This window comes from Cnephaeus nilssonii, assembly GCF_951640355.1.
Source record: "Cnephaeus nilssonii genome assembly, chromosome: 3".
Taxonomy (NCBI): Eukaryota; Metazoa; Chordata; class Mammalia; order Chiroptera; family Vespertilionidae; genus Cnephaeus; species Cnephaeus nilssonii.
The window spans coordinates 78,066,595-78,085,028 of NC_137074.1; the positions used below are offsets into that span (position 1 = coordinate 78,066,595).

General features: G+C 39.7%; 1 pseudogene across 1 annotated transcript; it reads right to left on the bottom strand.

The window, feature by feature from the left end:
* Positions 1 to 376: 376 nt before the first annotated feature.
* On the bottom strand, positions 377 to 1,267 carry LOC307096745 (4-hydroxybenzoate polyprenyltransferase, mitochondrial-like; annotated as a pseudogene). The gene has a single exon. The product of its transcript is annotated as a 4-hydroxybenzoate polyprenyltransferase, mitochondrial-like (transcript).
* Positions 1,268 to 18,434: the final 17,167 nt, after the last annotated feature.

The following is an 18,434-nucleotide window of genomic DNA, read 5'->3' on the forward strand; positions in this document are numbered from 1 at the left end:
TCAACTTAAATACTCAAGGTCACCTCAAATCCTGAGGAGTTCCAGGGTTCTGTGACAGAGGAAGAATTTTGCTGTTAAATACTTGAACTAAAATCCAGGCAAATATGCTCTATGTCTTCATCTTCTGATTCTTAATTCTTTGACATACTGTAAGACTTACTCAAATCTAATTATGTAGTAACAAGACCTAAGAATGTTTTGTAAATGTTTGATTTTAAAATTCCTAGGTAAACTTCATTTGCTAATTTTCTATTCTACTATCTATATTTTTTTCTTTGTTTCACATATTTCTTTTCCCCCCATAAGTTCTCTAGGACAATTCCAAAAAAAAAAAAAAAAAACATAAACAAAAAAACAAACCTATTAGTCCTAATGTTCAGTTGGAGGCAAATTTATCCCAACAATCCTCAGGTCTGTGGCTGTCTAGAGCTTAAATCTGGTGAGTCAGATGGGCTCCGACAGCAGCCCGAGCAGTGGAGTAGGGTGCAGTCTGACCACTGTATACTCCCACCAGGCTCAGTGCCCCCAACATCATTACACTGAGGCCAATGAGCCACCACTTTGGTGTTTTCACCGCACTTCAGTGCCGTGGACTTAAATCCAATCAGCGCATCATCTTTTTTGTCCGGATGGGACTAGATAGCATCATATATTAGAGTCCACATAATTCCAGAAAAATAAAGAGGCAGGCAAACAGATGGATCACAGGAGCCCTTGACAGCAGACCATCCAAGTAAAGCTCTCCAATTAAAAGTGAACCCCAGGGCTAATTGAGGCCAGTACATAATTCTTTTCATTAGCGGGAGGTGATGACAAGAAGTAGGAAGGCTGTTCCAAGAGCTATACTGTAGTAATTCAGACACAGAACAGTGCCAGGGTCAGCTGTCCCCCGACAAAAAAGAAGGGCTGAAAAGTTGAAACGTCTCTAGCAGCTATTGGGCAATTTGCTGTTCTTGTAAACTTTTTTATCATATTCCCAGGCCCACATGTCATTACTAGTACAGTCTGCTCCACGTATCAGAATAACTCCAGTGCCAAAGGGGGATAACATGTACCAATCTGGTAAACAACCTGGTTCAGCTGTCAAACCAATGCTCCAGGTACATGGCAGATACAGCAGCTGGGTTCCTACAGGCTTGTCCAAGCGCATGAGGCGCAGGTATGGCTGCAGAGGGAGGGCGGGGGCAGAGTCCAGGACTCCTGTGGCCCACAGGCTGTGCCTAGGCCAGCGCAGCCCCAGCCCCACGGAGAGTGGCCAGTCCCTCATGCTGGGTACACCAGCTACACTAGCCAGCCCCACAGCCACACCTAGAAACTTCTTTTTTTCTAAAAAAAATAAAATATATATATTGTTTATATTTAAACTAAAAAAATTATAGTTTTAATTGGTTAAAACTAAACAAGTTTCAAGTGAACAATTCTATAATTCTGTGTATTGCCCATTGTGTGTTCACCACCCGAAGTCAAGTCTCCTTCTGTCCTCATCTATTTGACCCAATTCTACCTCCCACCACCCTCCTTCTGACTCTTCTTTCATTCAGCAGCCATTAGGCTAAACACGAAGACTAGCTGAGGTATGTGTTTGTGGCTTTGGAGCACTGGATGAAGCATGTTATGAATTTCTATAAACTCAGATGAAAAATTGGGAACAAAGAAGAAATGGCTAGATTTGGGCTTATGGCTTCAGGTTGCCCACAATGGTCTACAAATGACTGCAGTCCCCCGGCCACCACCTCTTTCTCTCATTGATTAATAACGTTCTGTGCCAACAGCTTGGAGTCAGGGACACTTCAGTGGGGAAATGTGATATTTCAATCCTGACTTACCTAAAAGCTAACATTATACAGCCTATGACCTGTGGATGTGTCCAAATGGTATCGGTTGCATTGCTCATGGCAAGTACAATACAGATGAGGTTCTTCATCAAGAAATCAGAATCTAATTCAATAAAACTTACTCATGCAATTCAAAAACAGTCTTCTCTGAGGATTTCATGATGCCCAGGGCTGTAAGACAAGCCCATCTAAGTAGTGTTCATGGCATGTGCACTCTCCTAAAACATTTTCTTCTGAGAACATGTACAAAGTAAGGGTGGATTTGGATGCAGTGAAAAACCTCAGATAAGTCACAGTAAACCAAAACTGGCTTTTAAGGATCTTGAGCTCAGCAGCAAGATGGAACAAGGAATTTATACTGAAAAAACACACTCAACTATTCTGAGCTATTCAGGCACAAATAGAGACTGTGCATTTTGGCAGGAAGCACTGATTTTGGATTTAAAGCCAAAATTATAAGTTCAAAAATGGGAGAAAAGATGAACTAGGCATTGTTAGAAATAGAATCATTGTATTCTTCATATTTTACCCAAAATAACAATTATACATTTCAACAGTGATTTTTTTTTTTTAATATCAAATGGATTACTCAGGAACTTCTCATTCTGGCTTACTAATAAAAAGGATACCATCTACACTAATAAAAGAGAAATAAGCAAATTGACCGTACCTCTGTGATGCCCACCAGCCAATCAGGAGTGGGTATGCAAATTAACCCAACAAAGATTGTGGGTTAATTTGCATACACAAGCACGGAGTGGCCGGGCAGGGCAGAACGCCTGCTATGAGGGAGAGGGCGGGGGGTGGAGGGAGCTACAGGAGCAGCGCTTGGCCAGAGCAAACACTGAAGACTCTGGCTGGAGTGAAGGCGGAAGGCAGCGGCCGGAGCAAAGGCCTGGGTCCCAGGTGCCAGAGAAAAACCAATGCCAGCAGCCAGGGGAAGGAAGGCTTATTCTTGCACAAATCTTTGTGCAATGGACCTCTAGTTATTTAAATAAGAGTACAGAGTTTACAATTGGATAAACACTGGGAAAGAAGAAAAGAAAAACCCATTACACTGGGCTGAGAATCTCTCGTGTGTTACATGTCACCTGCAGTTCCAGGGCCTTTAGCCCAAGTCCATGTGGGCACACAAACCTGGGGCTGTGCCCACACCTCCAGGGCAATGGCACCTATTCCCCCACTTTGCTGTGGTCTACAGATGTCTTTCAACCAACTCTACACCAGAGGTACATCCTGAAGTGGACCATATGGGGAAAGAAGAGGGGAAAGAAGAATATTAACTTGTCAGAATCTGTGCAATCTGGACCTCTTGGCTATGGCCAGGGAAAGCAGGATTGTTGCCTGGGAAGGGAAAGTCCTCCTTTGAACTCTACTACTGATTGCAAGTTATAGAATCAACATCCTGCCTGGCCAGTGTGGATCAATGGTTGAGCATCCACATATGAACCAGGGGGTTAAGGTTTGATTCCCTGTTGGGGCACTGGGCTCAATCCCCAAGAGGATTCTCTCATCTCTCATCATTGATGTTTCTATCTCTCTCTCCCTCTCCCTTCTTTTCTGAAATTAAAAAATATATGTATTTTTTTAAAAGATAAAATCAACATCCCATAGAAGAAGCAAAATGACTGGCATTTCAGCATCTGCACCTGCTTGGGCTACGTGTATTATTCCAGAAAACACAGTGAGTTGTGGGAATAGAGGACAAATGCTGTCCCACAATGCCTGGAGGTGAAGAACTTCCAGCCTACCACTTGGGAGATAATCTCAGTTCTGATGAGACCACTGCAAATGCAATGACAGAAGGTATTGTGGCACTGCAGGAACCACAGAGAATCTATGGGGAAAAATGAACTTGTTAATTTCTTTTGGATTTTTTTGATGGGAAAGTATTTTTATCACAATCATTAAATGAGAACACTAGGAAGAATAACTGAAGACAGTTTTGTATTCATACATGTAACAGAGGAACATTCTTGTTTGTAGTAAACTTGTTTTCCCTTGTCCATTTGTTGTTTTCAAATTAAGGGCTAAATTCACCTCTCTCCTGAACATGAGGGGAGATAGATAAGAAAAGCAATTGATAATTATAATAAAATACATACTATGACATATTTTCATACAGTAAAACTTATCACAAATTAAAGATGAAGGCAAATCAAAATATTATAAAAATCTACAACCTAACCCTTCAGACGACACACTCTATACCTAACCTTGGGTGCACTAAATATCCCATTCCTACATCCCTTCCTCTGACAATGCTTGCCGGATTCAATCAGAGGAACTAAAAAGCTAGAAATAGAAACTTCCCATGCCCTGAAAGCTGAGAAAAGGAAACTATGATGTGTACTTCGCAGGTCAGATTTCTTTTCTCTAACTTGAATCCAATTTGGTCATAATAACTAGCACGTCTGTAGCTCCTACTGCAAACAAGAAGCTTTTATGTACAGTATGTGATCTCCATGAAACTATGTCATTCTACTGTGAGCAGCTTCTAGAAATGGTAAATGTATGTTCTGCTTTACATATATATAGTTCTTAAATAAGACTCTTCTTTATTGATAGGTTAGTAAAAGCCTGTGCCGCAGCCCTGGGTACCAGAAGCAGACCCTGAGATACACTCTCAGGGTTTTATTTGTTTAAGACAGGGTTTAGGTTAAAATGTAAATCCTTGGGATTAGGTAATACTTTAATTGTAGTTAGAATCAATTACACTTTAGTGTGAATAAAAGTTGCCAGAACAGGGAAGTGAAGGATTAAAAAATAAAATAAAATAAATGCAGAGCTTTTCTTTTTGTTTGTTTGTTTGTTTGTTAGTCCTCAACCAAGTATATTTTTTCCATTGATTTTTAGAGAGAGTGTAAACAAGGGAGGGAGGAAGAAGGAAATATAAATGTAAGAGAGACTCATGGATTGGTTGCCTCTCACAACCCCAACTGGAACCAGGGATCAACTCAGGTTCATGCCCTTGAACAGGAACCGAACCTGTGACCTTTCCGTGCATGGGCCAATGTTCTAACCACTGTTCTCAGGGCAGAACAGAGCTTTTTGAAAGCACATTTCACCTCTTCACTAACTTGCCTTAGGCTGGCCTTGACTGCAGCCAGGTGGTCTTTCCCTGCATTCACCGTGGGCAATAGGACCAAACCCCTCTTAGTAAACCATAATGTCAGAGAGTACAGACCACAGCTGCATGGCCTGGTCACAACTCCACTAGTCCTCAGTTATGAGTCATGATGGGAGTAAGTCACAAACTTAACAAGTTCTATAATGATCTGGAGCCTGCAAATTGTGAGATGGGAGTTTGTCACCAATTAGCTGTGTAACTAAGGCTTTGGTTTAATAAATGTTTTTTTAAAAAAAGAGGCAAGATATATTGAGATATGCATAATCAAATCAACGTGGGAAATTCTGCTTTAGAAAACAATAATTCTTTTTTTCATTTTAGGACTCCTCAGGGACTAAAGATGATAAGATGCACTGTCACTCTCCAGGAAGAGAAATAGAGTTCCTTGTTTCCCAAACTTATTTTGTCTTCGAACCCTGTTTTCAAATCTCATTTTTCAGAATTAGTATTCTACTGAACTTAGGAATTGCTAGACTAAAAGACTTCCAAAGCCTTTGTTAAATCATATTTATTTTATTTGTTTAATTCTTTATTGTTGAAAGTATTACATATCTCTCCTTTTTTCCCCCATTGACCTCTCCCCAGCTGCTCCCACCCCCCAGCACACGCCCTCACCCCCCTATTGTCTATGTCTATTGGTCATGCTCATAGGCATGCATACAAGTCCTTTGGTTGATCTCTTATCCCACCCTGTCCCTTCCCCTGCCTTCCCTCTGAGATTTGATGGTCTGTTTCATGCTTCTCTGTCTCTGGATCTATTTTTGTTCATCAGTTTATGTTGTTCATTATATTCCACAAATGAGTGACATCATGTGATATTTATCTTTCTCTGACTGGCTTATTTTGCTTAGCATAATGCGCTCCAGGTCCATCCATGCTGTTGCAAATGGTAACAGTTATTTCTTTTTTATAGCAGCATAGTATTCCATTGTGTAGATGTACCACAGTTTTTTAATCCACTCATCTGCTGATGGACACTTAGGCAGTTTCCAAATCATAGCTATTGTAAATTGTGCTGCTATGAACATAGGGGTGCATATATTATTTCTGACTGGTGTTTCTGATTTCTTGGGATATATCCCTAGAGGTGGGATTACTGGGTCAAATGGAAGTTCCATTTTTTTATTTTTTGAGGAAACTCCATACTGTTCTCCACAGTGGCTGTACCAGTCTGCATTCCCACCAGCAGTGCATGAGGGTTTCTTTTTCTCCACATCCTCGCCAGCACTTGTTATTTGTTGATTTGTTGATGATAGCCATTCTGACAGGTGTGAGATGGAACCTCATTGTTGTTTTGATTTGCATCTCTTGGATTATTAGTGACCTTGAGAATGTTTTCATATGTCTCCTGGCCTTCTGTATGTCCACTTTCCAAAAGTGTCTATTTAGGTGCTTTGACCATTTTTTTATTGGATTGTTTATCTTCCTTTTTTTATATATGAGTTTCCTATAAATTTTGGAGATTTAACCCTTATTGGATGTAACATTGGCAAATATGTTCTCCCATTCAGTAGACTCTCTTGTCCAAAGCCTTTCCAAGCAGTAATATTCTGAAATTTTACCCTAGAAGTCTCTTTTTCTTTCCTCTAATCCACATAAGGACCTCCCCTTAAGATTCTACACATCCAAACTCTTTGAAAACTTCAAAATACCAAATAATTGTTATAATAACACAGGGCCAGGGCCTTGGGAGATGGAGCACATCCTTCTGTCATCACACTTTCTTTCAAGAAACCCAGAGAGGCCGGAGAACAGACAGTTTCCGCTAGAAAATCTCTGGGCAGGCTGACCTTTGAGCCTGTTACATACATGTACTTGATGACACACTTAGAAAATAAATTCTAAGATTCTGGCACCATTGTGTTTAAGAAAATAATAAAATCCTTTGTTTTGTGTTGATGGTGTTGTAACTAATTAAGGGGGAAATTAGCTGCCAGTTTACATGAAAAGACAAGGCCTGATTCCACTGACATCTTTGCTGATGGTCTGCTGCCTGTGTGGTGTTCAGCTCAGCCTCTGCTGACTGGGAATCATTAGCTAAGGGTTTCAAATATGTAACCAATGCTTTTTCCAGATACTGCACTGCAAACCGAGTACCACGGTGTCTGTCCCCTGCCTCGAAGGCCTGGGTCTGAGCCACTCATGATGCTCCCTCCAGCTCAGCCCGGAGTCTGGGAATTTCATTAGATGGATGTCTTCATATCCAACCAAGTGTTACTGCACTAGAAATGTTCCTTTCTTCGCGGGGAGGCGGAAAGGGAGATGAACATGCTAATAAACAGCTACCTTTTAATTTCTTAATTTTAATGTTCAATAGACAATTTGTTGTTCTACTTTTATTTTCCTAAGGCTAAATCGATATGTAGTCTAAGTGGCTTTGGGAATTGGATAGATATTGCAAAAGCTTGTTCTCTTAATGGGCATTTGTCACGTTCTGTGATTTGAGAGGCTTATCATAAGCAACATTAACCAGAAAAGCCCCAGAACTACTGATGTCTTGTTGGGCCCAGGATAAGGGAATGTCACTGCAGACATGAATGAACACAAAGGGCCACTCTCAGCCCAAGAGCATGGTCCGATTTTCACTGCTCTGGTACAATGCTATGGACAGGCTCAAAGCCAGGCTGAGCAAGGGAGCCTCCCACCATGTGGGACACCCTCCCTGGAACTCTCCACTTTGCCCTGATAGACTGTCCTTTAGGTCAGAGAGCAACAGCAGACACACTGTCCCTAGACAGCTGCTGTTAAAATCTACAACTATTCCTTAAATCACCTTTACCTATCAGATTAAACCATCCCCTTGAAAGAACTGAGAAAATGAGTCCATGTCTAAGGAACATGATTGTGGAGAGTGCGATAGGGTCTTGACAGGACCCGGGCGGCAGAGAATGGCAGGGACAAGGACTGCTTCGGGACCTTAGTATTCCACAAGACATGGCCAACCAGAGAATGAGAGGAGGAATTAGAGATGTGTGCCAAGAAAGAATTCCAAAGGGAGCTTGGAGGAAAAGGGAAGAGCGACAGTGACCAGCCAGCTTCCCAAACAGCTGACAGGAGTTCCCCAGAGAAATGTGCATGCTCTCCCACAAACCCTGCCCAGGCCTTCATACATGCTCTCATGAGAGCTTTTTCTAGGCAAACGAGAAATTATCCACACTCTCAAAGAAGGAAAAGAAAGAAAACAGTGAACCTACATCACTTCCGCTTTGTAATACTTCCATGTATCCTAGAGAAACCACAGCAAGATTGTAGAGTGACACGTTAGGACACAAAACAAGTCTCAATAAATTTAAGAAGACTGAAATCATATCAAGCATCTTCTCCCACCATAATGCTATGAAACTTGAAAGCAATTACAGAATAAAACTGAAATGCATGTTTTCTCAACAACCAGAGGTCCCATACACTAGAGCTTCAGTCAGTTCAATTCAAGTGGAAATTCAGCCCCCAGGTATGGTGACTTAACTTGTCCCCAAAAAGAGAGGAAGGGGCATATGAACAGGACCAACCTTCTGCATTTGGCTAAGAGAGAGGAAGGAAAAATAAACAACTGAGCTCAGTAGCCTTGTTTTCTTCCAGTTGAGGCTACCTTCTCAAATATTACCCACTTATGCTCAGCAGTGAGAACTCCAAACCTTGGTGGTTCTGAAGTATTGCCACAAACTTTATTCTTGAGAAGCCAAGAGGAGCAGAAAACCTAACTGCAAGGTTTTTTTGTTTGTTTGTTTTTGTTTAGGTTTTTTCATTTTTTGTGTGTTTTTTGTTTTTTGTTTTTGAGGGAGCCTTGAACTCCCTTCAGAAAATGTCTATGGGCAAACAAGGTAAAGTAGACTTGAGGAAAGGTGTTTCAAAAAAATCAGACTTCCCTACATCCAGGATATTCCAACTGAACTGCAGTGAAATTTCAATAAATAAACACGTAAAATAAAATAAGTCTTTTTTTTTTCTTGGACTGACAGATACTTTGAAAGACCCCAAATGCATGATCTTAGGGGGAAACCCAAGAACTACTTAAATAAGCCTCATTTTGCCTGGCCAGTGTTGTCACATGATTGAGCATTGACCTATGAACCAGGAGGTCATGGTTTGATTCCCTGTCAGGACACATGCCCAAGTTGCAGCCTCCATCACCAGTAAGAGGTGGGCAGGAGGCAGCCAGTCAATGATTCTCTCTCATCATGGATGTTTCTATCTCTCTCCCTCTCTCGTCCTCTCTAAAATCAATAAAAATATACTTAAGAAAAAATAAGCCTCATTTTAATGAACCATAGCATAGCTGATCGCTGATGCACCCTCAGAACTACATGTTTATACTCCTGTCTGCTAGTAGAATAGGGGGCTGGCTCTTGTTTTGCTTTATCCAAGTGGAATGCACTTCTCTAGGAGCACAGTGTATCTCAGACCTGGGTCTGGATTGCAACCAAGGAATGTAAGATCAGAGAGTGCCTGAAGTTACTAGACGATGGCCAACAGGCAATGAAGCTTTTGATTCTGTAAAATAAAGAATTGGACTAGATGAACTCTAAAAGTCTTCCAGCTTGAACATTCTGTGATTCTATGATTCCACCCCACATTCCATATTCATCGACAAACAAGGAAAATCTGATCTCGACTGGTAGCTTTTGAAACTTCACAATTCCATAAAGCAGCAACAAAATGTGGTCATAACAGACATATCTAATTTGTGTGTATTTTATCATTGCTGAGATCTTCCCAAATGCCAAACTGGGGCTAGGGTTCAAGAGCCTTTGGAAGAAATCACAGATAGGTTTTGGCTATTGGGTTTGTGCTGTATTAACCTATGAGAAAAACAGTAAAGATTCTGAGACATTATTAACAGGTGACTATAATCCTGGGGGCTACAATCAGATCTACACAGGAAAACTCTCTGAAGAGAGAAATCCTTGAGGGAAGAGCTTGGAAAGAGAACTCAGAATGGTCATTCTGGAATTTTCATCCAGCTCTTATTAGTGATATTTTTGGCTAAAGGCTTGCCATGTGTTAGGAAAATGAAAGCAGCTTTTTCAAAAATAAGATGTATTTGGATAATAAAAACAGAGAAGTTACACACCTACTTTTAAAATTAAGTTTTAATTTACATCTAGAAGATTCACCCTTTGTAGTGGACAGTTCTGAGTTGACAAACATATTTGATCATGGGTAACTACTGCCACAATCAAGTGACAGAATAGTTCCATCATCTAAAACAGTTCTCCCATGCCCCTTTTCAGTCAGTCCTTCCCTCCTTGGCCAGCCACTGGCAACCAACTATCTGCTCTCTTTTTATGATTTTGCCCTTGAAAGAATTTCATCTGCATGGAATTCCATAGTAGTCAACCTTTTGAGCCTGGTTTCTCTTACTAGCACAATACATCTGAGATTCACCCATGTTTTTACATATATCAATATTTAGTTCTTTTTCATTGCTGTGTTGTATTCCATTGTGTGGTTAGACCACGGTTGAGAGCCATTTAGGTTGTTTCCAGTTATTGGCAATTAAAAAACAAAAACACTATTAATATCCCGGTACATTTTTGTGTAGATGTATGTTTTCTTTTCTCTAGAATAAGTACTTAGGGAGTGCTAGGTTTGTATGTTAAGTGTATGTTAAACTGCTAAACTGTCTTCCCAAGTGGCTGAACCACATGGCATTTCTATCAGAATGTACTAGAATTCAAGTTTCTCTACTTTCTTGCCCACACTTGGGATGACCAGTTTTTTCTAATAAATATGCAGTGATATCTAATGTGGTTTTAATTTGCATTTCTCTGATGACTAATGATGTTGAACATCATTTCATATGTTTATTTGCCATCCATATACTTCTTTGAAGTGACTATTCAGATATTTTGCCCATTTTTATTGGTTTACCTTCTTATTATTGACTTTTCAGTGTTTTTTTGTTTGTTTGTTTTGAATATAAGTCTTTTATCAGATATGTGATTTGAAAATCCTTTTCCCACCTTGTCTTTTCATTCTCCTAACAGAGATTTTTGAAGAGGAATAGGCCTGCTTTAGAAGCCCACAGTACAGGGTTGATAGATAAAAGAGAGATAATAAAAGCCCAAAATTATTATTTGATCTCCATCATTTTGTTGAGAATATTCACCAGAATAAAAACTGCACTACAAACACTAGGAAGAGAAGATTTCAACATAAATGTATGAATAAATTTTCATAGAATATCTTATTGTTCAAACAAGAACATACCATCCTGTCAGAGAGAGTCTCATCTCCTGTGGCTAAGATAAATGCAAGCGTCAGGTGTGCCAGTGAGGAAATCTAGTAGATGAGCTAGAGGATTACAGACCCACCAAATGCCTAATTCCAACACAGAGGAGAAGATGAAAAGAGCACATGCCAAAAGACAGTGAACTACACATCAATGCCAACAGGACTCCAGAATAGGAAAATATTGTGAGGAGACAGACAGTTAACATTTTCTATAGGAGTTAACATGGTTTTGTTAATAGGTCACATGATATTAACCTACTTTTCCTATTATGGCAGAGCAAGACAATGTAGTGACTACAGAACATGTGATGTCTGTACTTTGTAGTCTCTCTAAATAGCTTAGTTGATAATATGAAAAGGAAGGAGGGATGAAAGGATTATTTAGGTAGTTGAATTTGTAATATTTGAAGAAATACGTGCAACAGGTATTTATCCATGGGTCAGTGGCAACCTAGAGAGAGGCTGCCCTGATTCTCTCATATCAAATAATTTTATCAATAATTCATATAAAAATATGAAAGGTAGGTATGCTAAATTTATAGAAAGCTTTTTAAGTGATTCTAAAGTCATAAATGATTATGAAAGATTTAGGACCCAATAAAAACTAAAAACATCTTTCCAGGTCACAATGAATATAAGTTTTAAAGGAGATGAATTTAAAGCCTTGCACTGAAGTCCAAAAAACAGTTTGAGTTCCGGGTAGTAAAAAATACAGCACAAAGAGGTGAGACTATGACTTATGGTCTAAGTCAACAGTAGGCCTGATGGGAATCAACAATGAAGTATGATGTCCAGAATTCCTAATATGCAATCTTGGTATATATTGATGAAAGTTTATCATTTTAGAATAAGGAAGGATGATAGTTCTTTTTGAATATACCTGGAGTTTGTGCACAATTATTCTTCCGTAAGGCTACAAAACTGGAGCAGGTTCTGAGAGCAATAGTTAGTCAAGAAAATTGGAAAGGATGGACCTATGAGGGCAGAAAAGATGATGACTTTGGGGGCTTATACAAGTAATTGCTGGCATGAAATACTGAGAGATTTACATGTGATTGAGTTACTACCCATCTTGATCAAAATAACTCCACAGGGGTTATAACTCCGAGTTAACACCAGAACTAAGACCAAGGGGAGAAAAGTCCTGGGTGGAGAAAATTTCTGGATAGCTACTCAGACATAAAATGTATTGTTTTGAAAGTTAGTAATTTTCCTTTCTTAGGAGATGTTCAAGAATATGCATGATTTTCTCTTGGAAAGGTTATATATAAAGGAGATTTTTACATTTAATAAGTATATAAAATAACCATGAAGGTCTTATCTAACCTAATGAATACGTGTTTCAATGATCATATGGTATTTGTTTGAACTCTCACTTCACTGAAACTTGGGGCCGGGGGAGAAAAATTAACAAATATGTGGAATAAAATGGGGCCCATGGTTCCAAAATAATATTTGGAATGAATTTGGAAATGTTTCCAAGAAGTTGCAATTGGACAGTTTGGGTTGTTTTTGAATTTTGTGTCAAAAAAAAGATTAGATTTACAATTTTTATGAGTTACAGAGATATTAAATTCTTTACATTGTTTCTTTCACTTGATATTCATAACAAATCATAAAAAACTGATATAAAAGTAATAAACAAACACAATTTTAAATAAAGCAAGAATTTTTCATTAGCTATAGTGGGATTCGTCTTGAGTTTTGGTGAAATTAAAGAAGAGAAAATAAACATGTGGAAAGGGGAAAAAAGGAGTGTACTTCATAACTGGACTCAATATTGATCAACATAGTAGTAATAATTCTCCAGAATAATCAGTGGGGAATTTAAGATGAACAAAGATTTTCTTAAATGGTCTAATAGGTTGCATATAATACAAGATAATAAACTGAAATAACAGGACATTTTATAGGGATACAGCTGAGCAATGGAAATTTGCATGATAGGAAAACTGAAAACCATCAAAATCTTGTCAATACAATTAAACACATGCCTTCTCTGAAAAAAGATCAGCACTAAGTACTGACAGGAAATCATCCCAGAATCAATTTGCTCTGGATTCATAGAGTTCAACTGGTTAAATGGCTAAAAACAAACAATTCAGGAGCTGAAAAGTTCACATGCTCTCGAGGTGGAAAGCAGCAGTGCCAGACACAAGGATAATGAATTAAAGTAAAATTTCCCCAGACTTTCTCTATGATTCTTGGCAAAGCAATGAACACCTTTTAGCACAATGACATAACACACATATACACACATATATTCTACATGCATATATATGTATATAAACTTTTTTCTGTCATTCCCTTTCCTTTAGCCTCATTACTGAAATCTACACTGAGAATAAAAATGTGGAACTTGTACATTTCAAGTATTCATTCATGAGTTTTTAAAGTATAAATAATACCATGACTAGGGTTGTATAATTATACAAGCTCTCATTACAGACCTAAAATTCCTTTGGAGGAATTTTTTTTTTTCATTGTAATACAGTTGACCTTGAACAGCATGGGTCTACTTATACGCAGATTTTTAAAAATAAATATAGTGGGCCCTCCACATCTCTGAGTTTTTCATCCACAGATTCACCCAACCACAAATCAAAAACAGTATTTTCTATCCATAGTTAGGAATCTGCAGATGTGGAAGACCAACTATATACATTATTCTAAAGGACTTTAACATCCGCAGACTTTGGTATCCACAGGAGGGTCTTGAAACCAATCCACCACAAACACCAACGGACAAATGTAGTTAAGATTTTGGATATACCTGTATATAACAAAAGTTATACCTGGATTTTTTCAACTGTGCAGGATTGGCACTCCTAACCCCTATGTTGTTCAAGAATCAACTGTATCTCTACCATCCAAGTGTCTGTATATCAGAAATCTTATCATTCTTTTTGATTAAGCATAGTCTTCTTTTTATAATAATTTTCTTTAACAACCAGAGTTCCTAGAAAAGAAATAATTCATTAAGTTCTAAAAGCTAAGTGCCAATGAGTTTGTCAATATCTTTCTCACCCAGCAAGGGTGCAGAAGAAGAATGGGGAAACACTAGACAGATATACATCACAATGTTCAAGGGGAAGAGGAGAAGGAACAAAGAAAGGAAGGGTAGAAGAAGGTAAAGCCATTAGAAAATATCTCTGATAAACCACTTTTCTTTCCATTTCCTTTTACCCTCATCGCTTTATCAGCAGACCCTGGCTTTCATGATGATCATTCCCGAGTCAAATAGCACAGTGCAGCCAATTTTACCTTAGCGATGAGCAAAATAAATTTTTAAAAAGCAATTAAAAATGGCTTGATCTCCTCTTTTCAGGTTGTCTTAAGGAGAATATTAAAGAAGCTCCTGTTGAGCAATTCGTTTGTTTTTAAGAAAATCCCCCTATTTGCCTATTTATTAAAGCACCTGTGATACTATAGAAGTGACCCAATATGGCTTGTGTAAGTGTCTCACTAATACCACTTCCTCCATGAAGCCTTTTCTGATTCCTCAACCTTCTCCAGACATCACTCTTACTGCTCCTCTAGAGCTCTGAAGCCCTTCTCTTAACACTTCCTTCACTCTAATGAATCATTCAAATTCATCATTCCAGTTAGATAGCAAACGCTTTTACATTCCCAGAATCTATGCCAATATTTGGCACAATTATGTGTTTGATAACACTCTAATATCTGAATACAAACACCAAACTTTGTTACATTGTATGTGCATATTCCTAGACTATCTACTTAGATGATGAGCTTCTAGGCAAATATATTTAACTAAAGGCCTGGTGCATGAATTTGTGCACAGGTGGGGTCTTTTGGCCTGGCCAGTGATCGGGGCCAATCGGGGCTGGCTGGCCAGGGGGAGAGACCACGGGAGGTTGGCTGTGGGAGTGCACTAACCACCAGAGGACAACTCCTGCATCAAGCATATGCCCCCTGGTGTTCAGTGAGCATCATAGCTACCAGCTGGTCATCTGGTCATCTTGTTATAATGGTTGCTCAGGCTTATCCTATATAATAAAAGCCTAATACGCAAATTTTTCAACCTGGAGTGCGGGAATTTGACCGCTCGCTATGACGTGCGCTGACCACCACGGGGTGGTGTGGAACATGGTGGGTGTCGGCAATGCGGCACTGGCAGCGGGCGGCAGTGGAGGAGCTGCTGGCCCTGATGGGCCCCAACGAGAGCGGGACTGCGGCGGGATGGTGGAGCAGGTGAGCGGGCGGCACCAGGCCAAGGCGGGTGCAAGTGGGAGCCCGATTGCCCCGAAGATTGCAACCAGTGGCAGCGGTGGGGGGCCCCTGGCCCCAATCAATTGCTCCGCAGGCAGGATGAGGGAGCAGGTGAGGGGGTGGTACCAGGCCACGGTGGGGTGCCAGGTGGAGCTGTGGGGCTTCAAGGCTGGGGTGCAAGCTGGGACTGCGAGCTGGGGCTCGATCCCCACAGGCTACCCTGAGGGACCCCACCTATGCAGAATTTGTGCACCGGGCCTCTAGTGTGTGTGTGTGTATATATATATATATATATATATATATATATATATATATATATATATATAATAGACTAAGGCTTTCCAGCAGTAACACTTTCCTCGAAGTATTGCCTTTGGGTTATATGGAATTACTATTTCCTTATAACTTAGAAAACTTAAAATATGTTATCTAGACTTTAATAAATAGTAGGTAGTGATCCTACCCCACCAGGAAGATAGATGACTTTTTTGGAATTTTCCTTCTTTACAGAACCACTTCAGAAGCACTAACAAATAAATATTACACTAACTGGCAATTCAGGCAGCAGTTATAATGTCTTCTTTGTCATTACTGCCTTCATTTCATTTTTGTGAAAATATCAATGTGGTTGGGGAGGTCCCGGGGAAATGAACCAACCCTATTTAGTCAGAACAACTCAATCCTCTTTTCCTTTGAGTCCACATCCTCTTAGTCTGTGGACCAACATAGAAGCCATTTCCCTCCTGCAAGGAGCCTGTCCTTGCCAAGCCAAACAGCAGGCACAAAAGCAAATGGAGCGGGGGCCCTGGCTCTACCTTTGATTGGCAATAGGCGTTTTCTTCCTCCTTCCTGCGCCTTCCACAGGATGCTCACTGACCTCCTTGTAAGTTCCAAATTTTGCTCATGGAGAGGCCAGTTGGATTTCTCTTGAAGGGTTTAAATTTCTCCACCCTACCATCTAGTCATGAAGAAATTCAGAAGTTATGAAAGTTCTGAAATCAATGGCTTCTTTTTTATTAAAGAGAATATCTTACTATGCAACCACTGACTAAAATAGCATTAACTCTAAGTGCCAGTAAATGCCAATGTTCACTTTGGGATAGTTCTAGATATTTTAAGTACTTGTAGTAGGGCTGAAATATATATGCCATAACCCAGATATATCCTACACCTTTTGTCATTATCTAAAACTTATCTCATTTATTCTCTAGAACCCTTATTAAGGCAAGGTGGTGAAAAAAACCTTTTTATTCCAAATTTTAAAATCATTTTCTTTAGGTCAATTTAGTCAACTCTAAGTTTCTTTAAGGGTTACACACAATCCCACTCCACCTTCCAAAGGTGGTATCTAAGTACAGGGGAGGCTTACATAACCTTTGTTGCTATTTTCTTCCCTCTAATACATAGGAGTTGATCTGGTCTTGCCCTCAGGAATCTTTCCATGATACTGGTTGAGATGAAACTGGTTCCTGGCATGGCACTAGATTAAATGACTTCTGCTGATTTCTTGTCCTGATTTAGTGCCTAGGTGTCTCCTCAAGGCACCCAGAAATAATTAGATCCCTTAAAGGCCACCACCAACTGTCAGGTTACTAACCAGCACATCGGTCTAGCCCAGTGGTCGGCAAACTGTGGCTCATGAGCCACATGCGGCTCTTTGGCCCCTTGAGTGTGGCTCTTCCACAAAATACCACGTGCGGGCGCACACGTACAGTACAATTGAAACTTCGTGGCCCATGCGCAGAAGTCAGTTTTCAGCTCTCAAAAGAAATTTCAATCGTTGTACTGTTGATATTTGGCTCTGTTGACTAATGAGTTTGCCGACCACTGGTCTAGCCTATTAGCTTTGACATTTCAAAGTACTTACTGGTTGGCGCCATAATTTTCCAATGCATGCAGAAAGAAACAAATTCTTTATGGTGCTGGATTCAATATTCCTTGCCTGAGAAGTAAGGAGCAAGCCCCTCTACACTGGGAGTTTTCCAAAACTACCTGAGAGTCTCTGCTTCTCACTTCCACTTCTTGGGGTTTTCCCCAAGGGAGGAAAACTAGGACAATAGTGTCTGACTTCTTGTTTTTCTTCCCCCTACCATCCTGTCTCCATGGGAAAATAAAAAACAAACAAACAACATAGTACCCACATAGGAGCTTTCCTTATAACAGACTCCAACATTCTATTCAATGACTTACAATAAAACTCTATGAAGAAAGTATGCCTGGCTTGATATTTATTTTATTTTATTTTTTTAAAAATCTTTATTGTTGAAAGTATTACATAGGCCCCCTTTTTAGCCTCATTCACCTCTCCCAGTCCACTCCTGCCCCCCAACCCAGGCCTTCATCCCTCTGTTGTCTGCGTCCATTGGTTATGCTTATCTGCACACAAGTTCTTTGGTTGATCTCTTACCTGCCCCCAACCCCCTCCCAACCTCCCCTGCCTTCCCTCTGAGGTTTGACAGTCTGTTTGATGCTTCTATGTCTCTGGATTGATAGTAGATTTACAGGTAAAGATGATTTAAGAAAAAATATATAACAGTTCTGTATTTTTTAAATATTGATAGACTTTTAGATATCTTTCTGATAATTTAAGAAACAATGCAAGTTTTATATTAAACACCTTCATTTTCTACAATGTGGTCTACTCTAGAGAGTTAATAAAGAGAAATCAGAAAAATAAAGGCTTGACAAATTTCAAATAAATATAAATAATTTCCCTAAAAGCATTTGGATGTTTTATGTATCTTTTTTTGTTTTTTTGTTTTTTATTGTTGTTGTTAATCCTCAACTGAGGATATTTTTTCCACTGATTTTTAGAGAGAGAGAAAGGGGGAGAGAGAGGAGGGGAGAGAGACAGAGAGAAAGAGAGAGAGAGAGAGAGAGAGAGAGAGAGAGAGAGAGAGAGAGAGAGAGAAACATAAATGTGAGACACATTGATTGGTTGCCTTCCACAGGTGTCCCAACCAGGAATGAGAATGGAAACCCAGGTATGTGCCCTTGACCAG